The sequence below is a fragment of the Lycium barbarum genome, chromosome 7 (genome assembly GCF_019175385.1).
Source record: "Lycium barbarum isolate Lr01 chromosome 7, ASM1917538v2, whole genome shotgun sequence".
NCBI classification, from domain to species: Eukaryota; Viridiplantae; Streptophyta; class Magnoliopsida; order Solanales; family Solanaceae; genus Lycium; species Lycium barbarum.
This window is the reverse complement of record NC_083343.1, coordinates 63,419,604-63,434,713: the sequence shown is the minus strand read 5'-3', so window position 1 is coordinate 63,434,713 and position 15,110 is coordinate 63,419,604.

The window sequence follows — 15,110 nt, the reverse complement described above, 5'->3', positions numbered from 1 at the left end:
TCAGCAGCAGCAGTCAGATAGACAGTTTTCTTCCGTCCGGCCGGAGTACTCAGTCAGGCAGCCGGAGATTCGATAGTGCGGGACCGTCTGGGGCCGGTCAGAACTCCAGAGCGGCAGGTTCACAGGTATCCAGAGGCCCCAGCCAGGCCAGACCACCCAGGCCCCGTTGTTCTCATTGCGGGAAGTCTCATCCTGGGGAGTGCTATCGAGCCACTGGAGCTTGTTTTTCGTGTGGTGGTCAGGGCCATTTTATGAGAGATTGTCCGTTGGCCAGCGGTTCTGGTAGTGTGGCTCAGCCGACAGGGTCAGCCACCGGTTCATCATCTGCCCCATCTGTTGCACGCCCTGCAGGGCGAGGTGCGCCGACACCGGCGGGACGCGGTCGAGGCCGCGGTGGTGTTTCAGGTTCTAGCAGTCCCTCGAACCGCATATATGCTTTGGCCAGCCGCCAGGATCAGGAGGCTTCGCCAAACGTCGTCACAGGTAAATTACTGGTTTTCTCCAGATCTGTATATGCATTGATTGACCCTGGTTCTACTTTATCATATATTTCCCTGCTCGTTGCTAGTAAAATTGGGATAGTGTCTGAGCCTATAGAGCCATTTGAGGTAGCTACGCCAGTTGGGGATTTTGTTATAGCAAGACAGATCTATAGGGATTGTTCTGTGACCATTTATGATCGTAGCACTAAGGCTGATTTGATAGAGTTAGACATGCTTGAGTTTGACGTCATTATGGGTATGGACTGGTTGTCTTCCTGTTATGCTAATGTCGACTGCCAGAAAAAGGTAGTCCGTTTTCAGTTTCCAGGGGAATCAGTTATAGAGTGGTTTGGATATACTGCATCGCCGAGGGGTAAGTTTATTTCATACCTGAAGGCTAAGAAGATGATCCAAAAGGGTTATATCTATCATTTGGTTCGTGTGCACGATACTGCAGCGGAGATACCTACCCTTCAGTCTGTTCCGGTTGTCAGTGAGTTTCCAGATGTATTTCCTGATGAGCTTCCTGGCCTTCCGCCTGAGCGGGAAATTGATTTTACTATAGAGTTGATGCCGGATACGCAGCCTATATCTATTCCCCCGTACAGGATGGCACCGGCTGAGTTGAAATAGTTGAAGGAACAACTGAAAGATCTGTTGGATAAGGGCTTTATCAGACCCAGCACATCACCCTGGGGAGCGCCGGTATTGTTTGTTAGAAAGAAAGATGGGTCACTGCGGATGTGTATCGACTACCGGCAGCTAAATAAGGTGACTATAAAGAATAAATATCCCCTCCCCCGGATTGATGATTTGTTTGATCAGCTGCAGGGTGCTAAACGTTTTTCAAAGATAGATCTGCGCTCAGGTTACCATCAGGTGCGAGTACGGGAGTCAGATATCCCGAAGACTGCTTTCAGGACCCGGTACGGGCACTATGAGTTCAGAGTTATGTCTTTCGGGCTAACTAATGCTCCAGCGGTATTTATGGATCTGATGAATCAGGTATTTCAGCCTTTTCTGGACATGTTTGTTATTGTGTTTATTGATGACATTCTGATTTACTCGCGATCAGCCGAGGATCATTCAGATCATTTGAGGACGGTGCTTGGTATTCTCCGTCAGCAGAAGTTATATGCTAAATTCTCCAAATGTGAATTCTGGTTGACTTCTGTGGCATTCTTGGGCCATATTGTCGGTGCAGACGGTATTCGGGTCGATACGCAGAAGATTGAGGCTGTACAGAATTGGCCCAGGCCTACTACACTGACAGAGGTGCGCAATTTTCTGGGATTGGCCGGATATTATCGCAGGTTCGTGGAGGATTTTTCTTCTATTGCAGTACCACTGACGAGGCTTACCCAGAAAGCAGCAAAATTCCAGTGGACAGATGCCTACGAGCGCAGCTTTCAGATGCTGAAGGAGAGATTGATTACAGCACCGGTTTTGGCTCTTCCAGAGGGATCTGACGGGTATGTTGTCTATTGTGACGCCTCTGGTATTGGGATAGGATGTGTATTGATGCAGCACGGTCGAGTTATAGCCTATGCTTCCCGGCAGCTCAGACCGTACGAGAAGAACTATCCCACTCATGATCTTGAGTTGGCCGCGGTGATTCATGCTTTGAAGATTTGGCGGCACTATTTATATGGGGTCCATGTTGATATTTATACGGACCACAAGAGTCTTCAGTATATTTTTAAGCAGAAGGAACTAAATCTTCGGCAGCGGAGATGGCTTGAGCTACTAAAGGATTACGACGTTGATATTCTGTACCATCCGGGGAAAGCCAATGTGGTAGCTGATGCGCTTAGCCGCAAGTCCGTAGGCAGTCTGGCTGATGTTCCATCTGATAAGAGAGAGTTGGTTCGTGATATTCATCAGCTGGCCAGCCTCGGAGTTCGTTTGGTAGATTCTGGAGATTCTGGGATTTCTGTTCGTCCAGTTGCTGAATCATCTATTGTTCAGGAGGTAAAGCAGCGCCAGTTTGAAGATCCTCTTTTGATTCAGTACAGAGATGTGGCCCTTAATAAAGCAAAGACTCAGTTTGAGATCTCGCCTGAAGGAGTATTATTATATGACGGCAGATTCTGTGTACCGGACGTTGCGGGCTTACGGCGGCAGATTATGGGCGAGGCCCATAATGCACGGTATTCTGTTCATCCTGGTTCCACTAAAATGTATCGGGATCTCAGGTGTTTGTATTGGTGGGACGGCATGAAGAAAGATATTGCTGAGTTTGTTAGTCAGTGCCCGAACTGCCAGCAAGTTAAGATCGAGCATCAGAAGCCCGGTGGATTATTACAGGAGATGGAAATTCCAGCCTGGAAATGGGAGATGATTAATATGGATTTCGTTGTTGGGTTACCGCGCACTCCACGCAGGTACGACTCTATCTGGGTTATTGTTGACAGGCTGACAAAATCAGCCCATTTCCTTCCTATTCGGACTACTTATTCGGCTGAGGACTATGCCAGATGGTATATCAGAGAGGTAGTCAGACTTCACGGAGTCCCTATATCTATTATAACTGACCGAGGTGCCCAGTTTACAGTTAATTTCTGGAGGTCATTTCAGGAGGGATTAGGGACTCAGGTGAGCCATAGTACAGCTTTTCACCCTCAGTCCGACGGGCAGGCCGAGCGCACTATTCAGACGCTCAAAGATATGTTGCGGGCCTGCGTTATTGATTTCAGAGGCAGCTGGGATGATCATTTGCCGCTTATTGAGTTTGCCTATAATAATAGTTATCACTCCAGCATTCAGATGGCACCGTATGAAGCCCTGTATGGCAGGAAATGCAGATCTCCTATTGGTTGGTTTGACGTGGGCGAAACTAAGTTGATTGGGCCAGATGTGATCCAGGAAGCTGTAGATAAGGTAAAGCTTATTCGAGAACGATTATTGGCTGCTCAGAGTCGACAGAAAGCTTATGCAGATAGACGACGTCGACCGTTAGATAGACGACGTCGACCGTTGGCTGCTCCGTGTTTTTGTATAATTGGAAATCGAGAAATAATTAAGATTTGTGTGTTATAAGGAAATATTTTGATTTTAGTGAATATGACTATGTTGGTTATGGAATCATTAATGTTAAGACATCGGGGAAGGCCGAGGGTAAATTTGGAATTTCGAAAATTAGTTTCGGGAATTACAAAACGGGACTTTTTATGAATTGGGCCAAGAAAATATGACACAAAATTGAGGCCCAAAGTATTGAGGGTGGCCGGCCATAGCAATGGCCCAAACCCATCCTTTTAATGTCATGTGCTAGGCACATGACCAATAATATGGATATATATCATCTTACACTTAGAATTATCAAGAACAAAGAACAAAATTCAAGAGCACCACAAAAGAGGGCTTCGGCCGAGACTAAGAAAGAGAGAAAAAGAAAATTGTGCTAGCCTTGTTTGAGGTCCAAAAAATCCAAGTTTCTACATAGTTGTGAAGTACTCAAGACCCTCTTCAACGGGGTATAATTAGTTTGGCACAAGAACCACGTTTGCGGCAAGTCGGATTTTCAAGAAAAAGGTGAGAAATCTATGTTTTTATGTTATGAAATGGGTTTATATGTTATAGTGATTGATGTTGCATGAAGATTATGGAATGGTGTTGTGTTTGTGCATGGCGTGTATGTGTGAGAAGGGTGTGTTTGGCCGTGAGCCCTAGGAGGGAGAAAGAATGTGAATTTGATCTTGTTTAGTTTGTTTAGTGCGTCGTTGTGACCTTTATGTCGTAAATGAATGATTAATGAATTGAATTGGCGTTGGAAAAGGATTTCGGAACATTATCGGAAAGTATATACCTTTGGTATATTTGTGTATATCATTGTATATTTATGATACTAAAGGCCCTAAATATGACTTATGGTTGATGTTAATGAATTCGGAATGAAACAATGAAAGTTAGAATGTTCGTCGTAAATTTTTGACGTTTTGAGTAAAGTATGGAAAATAATGAACTTTGGGAAGTTTGTATATGGTTTGGAACCTATTTGAGATGTGGTTGAATAATCTTGAATGATTGAATAAATACAATATTGTGGATATAGATTTGGAATTTTGAAGCTTGAATGAAAAGTTGCCAACTTATGTAATAAGGTAGAATTTTGAAGTTAGTATGGTTTGAATATGATTTGTGTTGTTTGATGATGTGTGGGCTGTTGTTGTTGATGTATTTTGAGCCGAGCTAAGTCTCGGGGGTGTTAGATTTATAGGGGAAATGCTGGCAAAATTTCGGTAGACAAAAATCAAGTTAATGGGAACTTTAAGCCTAAGAAACTCAAATTGGTAACTTTGACCATTTGCAGATTTCGGACGAAACGGGAGTTGATTTTAAGGAGAGCATAAGACGTCTATAAGGTATGTAAAGCTCCCCACTTCTTCGTTTGGCATATCTTAGTATGTTAGGTGAATATCGAAACTTCCGGAGAAATTCTGCTCCTCGAAACCCGATCCACAGAAAAGTTACTATTCATTCAATTCAATTGAAGCCTAAAGGCTCTATTTTGGCTAGAATGCAACCAAATGTCCGAAACCTATCGAAATGTGATCGGGTCACTTTGAAATGACTATGTATGAACTTTTGGCCCCTAAATGTTCGTAAATTATGTTCGCCGCCTCGATTCGACCCGAGGTGGGCCCGCTAACCCCAAGACGCCCTATTTGTCCTATTGGGCTCTCCTTTTGAATAAAGTTTGATATGAAACCTTCGGTTTTGGAATTTCCTCCTAGGAGATATCTTTTGAATATTATGATATGCTAAGTTACGTTCTGAGCCATACGTACCATTTTGGAAGCATTTTGTGAAATGAATCTTCGTATCGACTAAGTTTTCGATTATTTTGTACTAAGAAATGACTTATGAAATCATTATGTTTTGAAGGGCTATTTTGAAATATATTTTGCATTTGTTTGCTCACAACTCCGCTCGTGCCTTACTATGACTTCGTTCACCGGTTCCCGGGCCGGTTATGATTCGTGCGCCTTATAATAATTCGGCCGTATGCTGTGTTCCGGTTCCCGAGGCCTCGCCATAGGGCCGGGTTCCGTTTGGAGTTATGCTGTGATATGGCTCGTGATGCGATACGCTCACCTATGTTGTGTTTGTGTTCGGGGATGTACGGAGATTTGAAACCTTCTGGTGTTATGCTGTGTGTGGCGCCAGCGTCGGAGTGGCGACCACGTTCTTAAGCGTTTGCATGATTTCGTTTGCATTATGTATACGTATATGATTTTGATACGGATTTTGACATACTGATTTGTACTCCACTTTGTCATCTGATTTGCTTTCGGTTTTGGCCCATATTTCTGTACTCCGTGCTTTACATACTCAGTACATATTTCGTACTGACCCCCTTTCTTCGGGGGCTGCGTTTCATGCCCGCAGGTGCAGATATTGGTGATCCTCCACTGTAGGCTTCACTCTTTGCTACTTCGGAGTACTCCTTCTTGACTCGGAGTCCACTTTTGGTACAGACTCCCTTTTGCTATGTATATTCTGTACTTTTGACTATTTGGGTACGGCGGGGACCTGTCTCGCCATATGTCTTTGTTTTGAGTTCGTAGAGGCCTGTAGTCATATATGTGGGGCGAGGGTCCTATATTTGTTCGTTTGATTTTGTTTTTCTGGTCTTAAAGCGGTCCGTTTGTTTTTATGGCCCTGAATGGCCCTTATGCTTATATTTGCATTTTTGACCGGCGATGTCTATTCCGCCGCTCAGTTTGGATCCGATATGACATTTTGATTTGTGCGACCGCTTAAGACATATTTTGATATAAACTATGTTTGATATGACTTTTATGAAATTCTGAAATAAGTTTGGATTTGGCAATGAATATGTAATTTGGTCTGGGTACCCAAGTAGGGTGCCAGTCGCGGCCCACGGGGCTGGGTCGTGACAAGGAAGGCCTCTGTAAACTCTCCCCATACGGCTGGAGGGGCACCCTCGCCTCTGGACAACATCCAAGACTCGTACCAATTTGCTACTACATCGTGCAACCGGTACGACGCCAACTCAACCGACTCTGTCTCGGAGGCACTAATCAATCGCAGGGTACGCTGCACTTGTCGGATGAACTCCTGAGGGTCTTCTGCGGGCTTTGACCCAGAAAACTCTGGTGGGCGACAAAGCATAAAATCACGGGCCCTCTGGCTATCGCGCCTGTCTACGCAATCATCCCCTGCTCCCTGTCTGTAAACCTGCCCTGCTACCAATTGAGTCAATAACTGGACTGCCTCTCGCAGGGTCCCATCATCCGCCCCTGGCTGAGGGGCTGGAGGTACAGGTACTGGTGCTGCTGGAGCTGGCGGTGGAGCCGCCCCCTGTGCTGCAGTCGTGGCTGCTCCAAATCCCTCCGATACTGGTGGCGTAACAGAACTGGACGTCGAAGGCACAACATTTGGCTCAATCTGGGCACGAGCCCTAGTAAACACCTGAGCTCGGCTGGTCTCACCTGCCACTGTAGGCTTGCCCTTCTGGGCGGCCGTTGCCCTCTTTGGAGGCATCGCTGAAAAATACAACAACCGATCAGAAAAGAGTTATCCTAATAGCACAGCTCTATCGCACGATCTAAGATCCAAAGAAAGGGTAACATCCTAAATGCCCTGTAGCCTCCTGTTTATAGATGTGGTGCACAACACACCGATAAACAAGGCTCTACTAGACACGGTCTGTGGACACTCCGAGGACGGACCGCTCTGATACCACTTCTGTCACGACCCAACCCCGTAGGTCGTGACTAGTGCCCGATCTGGGCACCCAAGCACACCTATCAAATGTTATCTCAAATTTTTATTAAACGCATTCAAGTATGTAGCAGAAGCCGACAAGGCTATATTTCAATTTTTGATAATTTACAGAAAAATTTCGGCAGAGTTTCCTTTGTTTTACGGACTATCCAATATAACCCTGCACACAGAAAATACCAACAGGGGCCACACAGGGCCAACAAGGCAACATTTAAACATATGCGGACCGGCCGCCGCGGCGAATGGGATCGCCCACACACAACATATACACATATTCATACAGAAAGACCCCAACCCACAAACATGTCCACAGACCTCTAAACAGACCGACAGAATCATATGACGGGACAGGGCCCCACCGTACCCCAGATAAACATATGTACAGAATATACAACAGCAAAAGATATATACCAAAAGTATAAGCTCCGGATCAAGGGGAGCAATTCCCAAGTAGCGGAACAGGTATCCTAAGGTGGCGGCGTATCAAAAGGTGCGTCTGTACCTGCGGGCATGTAGAGCAGCCCCCGAAGAACAGGGGGTCAGTACGGAAAATGTACCGAGTATGTAAAGCGGAAATATAACAAACATAATCATAGTCCGAACCAGAAGTACAGAGATATAGCAGACATAGTCGAACCCGAATCCGAAACAGAAATACAGAGTGCATGGACATAACCACAATATGTATCGTAAGTACGGGGTGTAGCCGACAGAGTCTTATTGTGAACTAGAGGTACAGAGTAAAGCTGGCAAAATCATCATACGGATCAGGGCACAGAATGTGGCTGACATAATTGTAATCAGAGTCAGAGGTACAGAAGTGTAACAGACTGAATTATAGTTTGATTCAGACATACAGAAGTGAAACAGACAAGATCATTATCCGAATTAGATTTCCAGAAGTGTAACAGACAGAGTCATATTCCAAACCAGACATGCAGAAGTGTAACAGACGGAGTCATAGTTCGACTCAGATTTCCGGAAGTGTAACAGACGGAGTCATAATCCAGATCAGACATACAGAAGTGTAACAGACAGAATCATGCATCCAGAGTCATAAGCATATACAGATACAGATATCATATATACATATATGTCATTTGGGATGGCACGACAGATTTCATCAGAATAAGATGTCCAGACGTCAAGATATACTATAAGACTCATAAATATCGTCATAACACTTATCATATGGCAGACAGAACAATAACCAAAAGTTACCTGTGAGTTTCGGACAGAAATGAGTTAATTAGATTCATACAGAAAATATCAGGTTTTGTGGGCCCATCTTGGGCTGAACCGAGGTGACGTACGTAAATTATGGATCATAGGTCTTATGGAGTCATCCATGAGAGTTTTAGGGCATTCCGACTTTATTTGTGAAAGTTACATACATATAGGTCTCTTTGGCGACAATTTATGAAACAAACTAGTTCAATCTTACTGAACGATTTGGAGCCAATTTCAATCTCTAATTTCTCGGAGCATGGTCGTATCTAAGGCTCGCGTTCGAGCCTCTTATGTTTAGAACATGCCAAGGAATGAAGGGAGAGACTTTACATACCTTAGTTGCGCTCTACGCTCGTTCAGATTCAATTCCCGTTTCGCCTGAAATCTACAAATGGTCATTGTTACCAATTGTCAATAGTAGACTTATAGCATTCTTTAATTCACTATTTGTCTATAGAAATTTGGGCAGCACCTCCCCTGTACATATGCCCAGCCCAGAATTACAATTCAGCAACCAACACATCAACAACAATACCAAATATATTAACATCATTTCCAACACCAACATATTCCATAAAACAGCCCGCACATTATTTTTCAAATTTTCCCAACCAACCAATTCGCGATATAACTATTTAATAATTTTATTTCCGCAAAGAGGTCAAAATTAACACTAACAACATCAACAACAACATCCTCCACATTCTACAAGTTAGATACATTTGTTTTCATCTAAAATTTTCTTCAAACCCCATTCTACAATTCAACCATACCAACAAACGAATTTATCACGCTATTTTCTTCGTTCTAATCCGTTAAAACTCTAAATAAACTTGTTAACAATGAAAAAGAGCCTTATTCATACCTTAAGTGCACAAACACCACGTCCACCCTCTTATTTTTAGTTGATTTTTAGCTCAAACCGAAGGCAACGTGACGTAGAACACTTTTATCTTCATGGGCTTCGGGATTCGCGGCTCCGATTTTGGTCAAAAACTGGTTTTTTTTTCTCTAGGCTCTCCTCTCTCTTTTTTTCTAGATTTTTCCAGGTCTTCTTGATCTGAAAATGAGGGAGAGAAACTGATTTCTTCTATTAAAAAGCGTGGGTAATGGGCCTGACCCGAATTGGAATCGGGTTGGGCCCATTTCACTGCCCAGCTTGACCTTTCTTCCTTAAAACGTTCATATCTCCTTATCCCGATGTCACCTATAGTCCCACGACCTACCGTTGGAAATATATTTCAATTATCTACAACTTTTATTGCTGCGAGTTTTCCCAAATTATAAACTTAGAATGCCGTTTTTGCCCCTCCAAGTCAGGTCATCCGAAAACGTTTTCTTAAAAATATTCGTTTGGAGGGCTTCCACTTTCATTTGGCCCCAGGGCCCTTCACGAGTTGTGTTTCACTTTACATATACGATTCATATAACTTGTCACATGCCCCAAAAAAAATCTTGACATGTGGGCCCCACCTCAGCTTACAAATAATTCGACGTTCGAAAATACAGGATATAACACATTTATTTCCTTACTATGTTACATTTTCGGATGGGCCATTAAGAGGGATTATTTTATTTTGCCTTTAAGTGAATTAGAAAAGAGTAAATGGGACTAAATCCCTTGGCTGGAACGTTAATAGTCTATGCGGCAAGGAATTTGAGCTCTCACTTGTAATTATAAAATCTTTTGTGTTGAGGTGGGGAAATTAACGTGGAAAATAATGAGCAGCAAGTCACATTAACAAGCAGCAACAATACACACACATATATGTTTTCGATCGTCGGTAGCATGATTCTAACATCGGGTTACTTCGGATCCTAGCAAATCAGAGATTTCTTCAAAGTGCAGTAAGGTGGAAGAAGAGTGGTTCCTAGCATATAAGGTAAGAATATGATTCATCTTCATGTATTCGATTTTGAACGAGTCCTAGCTAGTTATTTGGTGAAGCAAGTGTGAAAGAAAAGGTTTGAATTTATTTTAAGAACTTGGTAGAATTGTGGACTATTTTGAAGGTGTTCTTGAGCTAATTATGGCTAGAATTGTTGGAACATATTTTATTATATTGTTGTTGTAGTTTTGATTGGCGTTTTATATGTTTATGAAGAAGGGGAAGTTATACGACATAATGTTATATTGTGTATATAGGGGTTGTATTGATCATGTTCTTGAGTTGTTGATGATGGGGACCCTTAAGAAATGGCTTAATTATATGGTTGTTGGTGTTGTTGTTGAGGATTTGGCCAAGTTGAATTCTCGGGGTTTGTCGAATATATAAAGGAAATGTTGTCCGAATTTCTATAAATGGCGTGCTAGCTTAGGGTTGGATTCCTAAGTACTGTTAGCTAATGTTTGGTATCTACTGACGTTGTTGTAGATCTTGGGAAGCCCGAGACTTAGGTGTGGATTAGCTTAAGAGGCGGACAAGGTACATAAAGCTATCCCTTCTTTCTTTTTGGCATGATCTATGTGAGACAAATAGACGACGAATGTATAAGCTCCAAAGAAACTCCTATTCTTAGAGACACTAGGATGGCTAATGTTCTTGATATCCAGAACCTATTTCACATTGTCGTGATACGTGTCTATGATTCTTGAAGTTCTATTTGATATTTGAGGGGTACTTGACATGGCTGTTGTCTTTGATACTCAAGTATTAGTTCATTCTACTTATTCTATTGAGTCTCAGATGATGATTTAGTTTGCATATGGTTGCTCACTACCTACTCATGCATGCTGTTAATATATCTTTCACCGAGTCCCGGGCCGGGTATGTTTTCGTGCACAGTTTCACTGCATTGTTCACCGAGTCCCTCACTAGAGGGCCGGGTACATATGTATATATATATATGATGATATGATTATGGCACCGAGTCCCATGATGGGTCGGTATGGTATATGATGACTTTATTCACCGAGTCCCATAATGGGCCGGATATGGTATATGATATAGATATGCATGATTCTCATCTAGTAAGGCACAGGTGCATTGGTATCTTTGATTATCATACTTGCCTCCTGCAATCTTCTATTCAGTTATGATTTTCTTATTGTATTTCATGCTTTATATACTCAATACATATCTCGTACTGACCCCTTTCTTCGGGGGGCTGCGTTTCATGCCCGCAGGTACAGACACTCCGTTTGGTGACCCTCCAGCTTAGGACTTTTGCTTAGCGATCTGGAGAGCTCCATTGTTCCGGAACCTAGATTATTTTGGTACAGATCTTTTGATGTAGACTTATGTATATACAGAGGTACGACGGGGCCCTGTCCCGTCATATTTCATTCTTATACTCTTAGAGGTCTGTAGACATATGTGGGTTGCATATAGATTTTGGTCAGCTGTGTCGATATGGTTTGTTTTAGATATTCCCGTATATAGTGGCAGCCTTGTCGGCTTGCGTATTGTGTTATACTTTGATCAACTGTGACTCCTCAAGAGACAGGTTTATGATGATGTAGGGCATTGTGAACCTATAGTTGCTTTTATATGTTTCCATTCCGTCCTTAGTTTCAGTTGACTATATTTAACAGGTTCGTATACGAGTGTCCAACTCGGGCACTAGTCATGACCCATGGGGTTGGGTTGTGACATATATATACTCACTTTCTTCCTTTCCCCGATGTTATTGCATTAGGACTTTTCAACTCTAACCTGCAGTAAGAATAACATTAACTTACCTTGTAACATTCGTACCATTATCGCCACTTGAACTTCGTTACCTTGTTCGATTAATGGCTTCCATATGCTACAATGTCGGTTGCGGGGATACACATACCCGTTGGTACAACCACATATGAGATATCATATGCACACGCATATGTTTTCTAACGCCTTGCTCACAAGTACATCCGAATACTTTTTTAAACCTATCCTGATCCTAAAACTGTGATGCACCTTCCTTCTCTTTGCCGATCTAGTCCGCCTAATTCTTAATGATCTTTTAGAGCTCCCAAGCACTCCGCATACTCCAATTCCCCCTTAGGCTACTCTAATTTCCCATCTGCCTCTTATGTCTGACTTCGTAAGATTTCTAATACACTTCGCAGGAAGGTTACGCATCCTAGTATTTCTCTCAGCCTAGCACGCTTAACCTTGAAACTCTAATAAAATTCGGTGTGCTAGTGCTGATATAATTGTACCCACCTTACTGCATGACCTTCATCACCTAATCTCGAGCTAGTTAACATCCTAACAGATTCCAAAACATTCTCGTAACGCATCTCCCTCCGAATTAGAAAGGATCTCTTATTCTTCTGACTACATAATTACTACCTTGGCCTTTTTCAATCCTCAATATCCAACTTTCACCTGTACGTATGACTACTTTCCATCCTAGATTTCAAAATTCCCATGGTGACGAAAACACCTTGGTCGCCGTTACTTATAAATACTTGGTTGTCGGCCCCTTTGATTTCTGCTCGCCGCTATTAGGTAATAATCTATAGCAAATGCACATACATAGGAAATTTCAACAAAGTCTCATATACCTGTAGTTGATCGGTCTCTAGTCTGATCTGGACTATAAGGTGAAATGTGCTCCTCCTCACCCACCATCTGCTCGTCTGGCCTTCCTCATCTCTCTTATCTGAGTCCGAGGAATGTAGATAACCGGGCAACTCCTGGTTTACCGACGGCCAGGATAGGGGGCTGGAGTAATCCGTAACACTTACCGGGGTAGCTGGTCTAACGTAGTGCTCTGCCATAGGAGCAACTGGTACGGCCTCAGGGACCTCCTTCTCTGGTGTCCCAGACGAATACTCAGACGGATAGGTGTCATAACTGTCCCTTGGGGGGTCCTCCTCCCTGGGTGTCAAAAACTGTGGAAGAATCGTCGTTGGGTCCTCCGAGGGATCAGTCTCAATGGAATAACTGAGGCTCCTCCTGCTCGGTCCTGGAGCCTGTGGTCCTGAATCTACTCTAGGAGCCTTTTTAGCACCCCCACTATCTGAAGCTGATATCTTCATCTCTCGCCAGTCTGCACCTACCTACAGGAAAAGAGGTCAGAAGCGATCTTTCCTAGACTCTGGCTCTATCGCACGATCTAAGATAGAAGGAAAGATGTTATTACACTTCATTTTTTGTATACTTACCTTATATTGTTGGTGTTCCATCTTGAGTCTCTTCTGGGGGTTGGAATAAGTGCGGGTACTTGGACTTCATACTCTCTTCCGCTTCCCAAGTCATTTCTTCCCGGTTATTGTTTCGCCACAAGACTTTGACTGAAGCTACCTCTTTATTTTGAAGTCTTCGCACTTGCCTGTCTAGGATAGTAATAGGCACTTCTTCATAGGTTAGCGTTTCTGTCACTTGCACATCATCTATCGGGACAACCTCTGTGGGATCTCCAACACACTTGCGGAGCATTGAAACATGGAAGACAGGATGGACTGATTCAAGCTCCGAGGGCAAGTCCAATTCATAGGCTACATGACCCATCTTGCGGATAATTTTATAGGGTCCAATGTATCTAGGACTTAGCTTCCCTCTCTTGCCAAATCTCATCACCCCTTTCATTGGCGACACTTTCAAAAATACCTAATCATCAACCTAAAATTCCAAGTCTCGTCGGCGATTGTCTGCATCTTAACTTTTGGCGACTTTGGGCTGTCAATAATCGATCTCGGATCACCTTAACTTTTTCCACCGCTTGTTGAATCAATTCGGGGCCTACTAGCTGTATTTCTCCTATTTCAAACCATCCGATTAGGGATCTTCATTTTTTTCCATACAAAGCTTCATATGGAGCCATTTGAATGCTGGAATGGTAACTATTATTGTATGAAAAATCAATTAGCAGTAAATGATCATCCCAACTACCACCGAAATCTAGCACACATGCTCGTAGCATATCTTCCAAAGTCTGAATAGTACGCTCGGCTTGTCCGTCGGTCTGCGGAAGAAATGTCGTGCTAAGCTTCACTTGAGTGCCTAGACCTTCTTGGAAGGACTTCCAAAACTTGGATGTAAACTGTGCTCCTCTATCTGTAATAATAGATAATGGAATACCATGAAGTCGCACAATTTCCGGAAGAAAATGGGCTGCTTTCGTCAACCTATCCACGATCACCCATATGGAATCATACTTGCCACGGGAACGAGGTAACCCCACAATAAAATCCATGTTGATTACTTCCCATTTCCAAGTAGGGACTCCATTGATTGCAATAATCCTCCGGGCTTTTGATGTTCAACTTTTACTTGTTGGCAATTTGGACACTATGCTACAAATTCGGCTATGTCTCTCTTCATGCCATCCCACCAATATATTAACTTAAGATCATGATACATTTTGGTGGTACCTGGGTGAATAGAATACCGAGAACAATGTGCTTCTTCTAGAATTCGTCGGCATAATTATGCCACCTTCGGCACACATAGCCTACCTCGGTATCTAAGAACTCCATCCATAGACACTTCGAATGAAGAATTCTCTTTCCCATAGGATGTGTCTCTGTAACGACATAATTGAGGATCTTCACATTGCCGTTCTTTCACTTCCATGTCCAAGGACGAAATTGTGGGATCATTGATACTAATCCCCACATTACCCGAATTGATTACACGTACTCCAAGATTAGCTAGTTGGCGGAGCTCATGAACCATCTCTTTCTTTTCCGGAGGGACTTCACATAAACTGCCT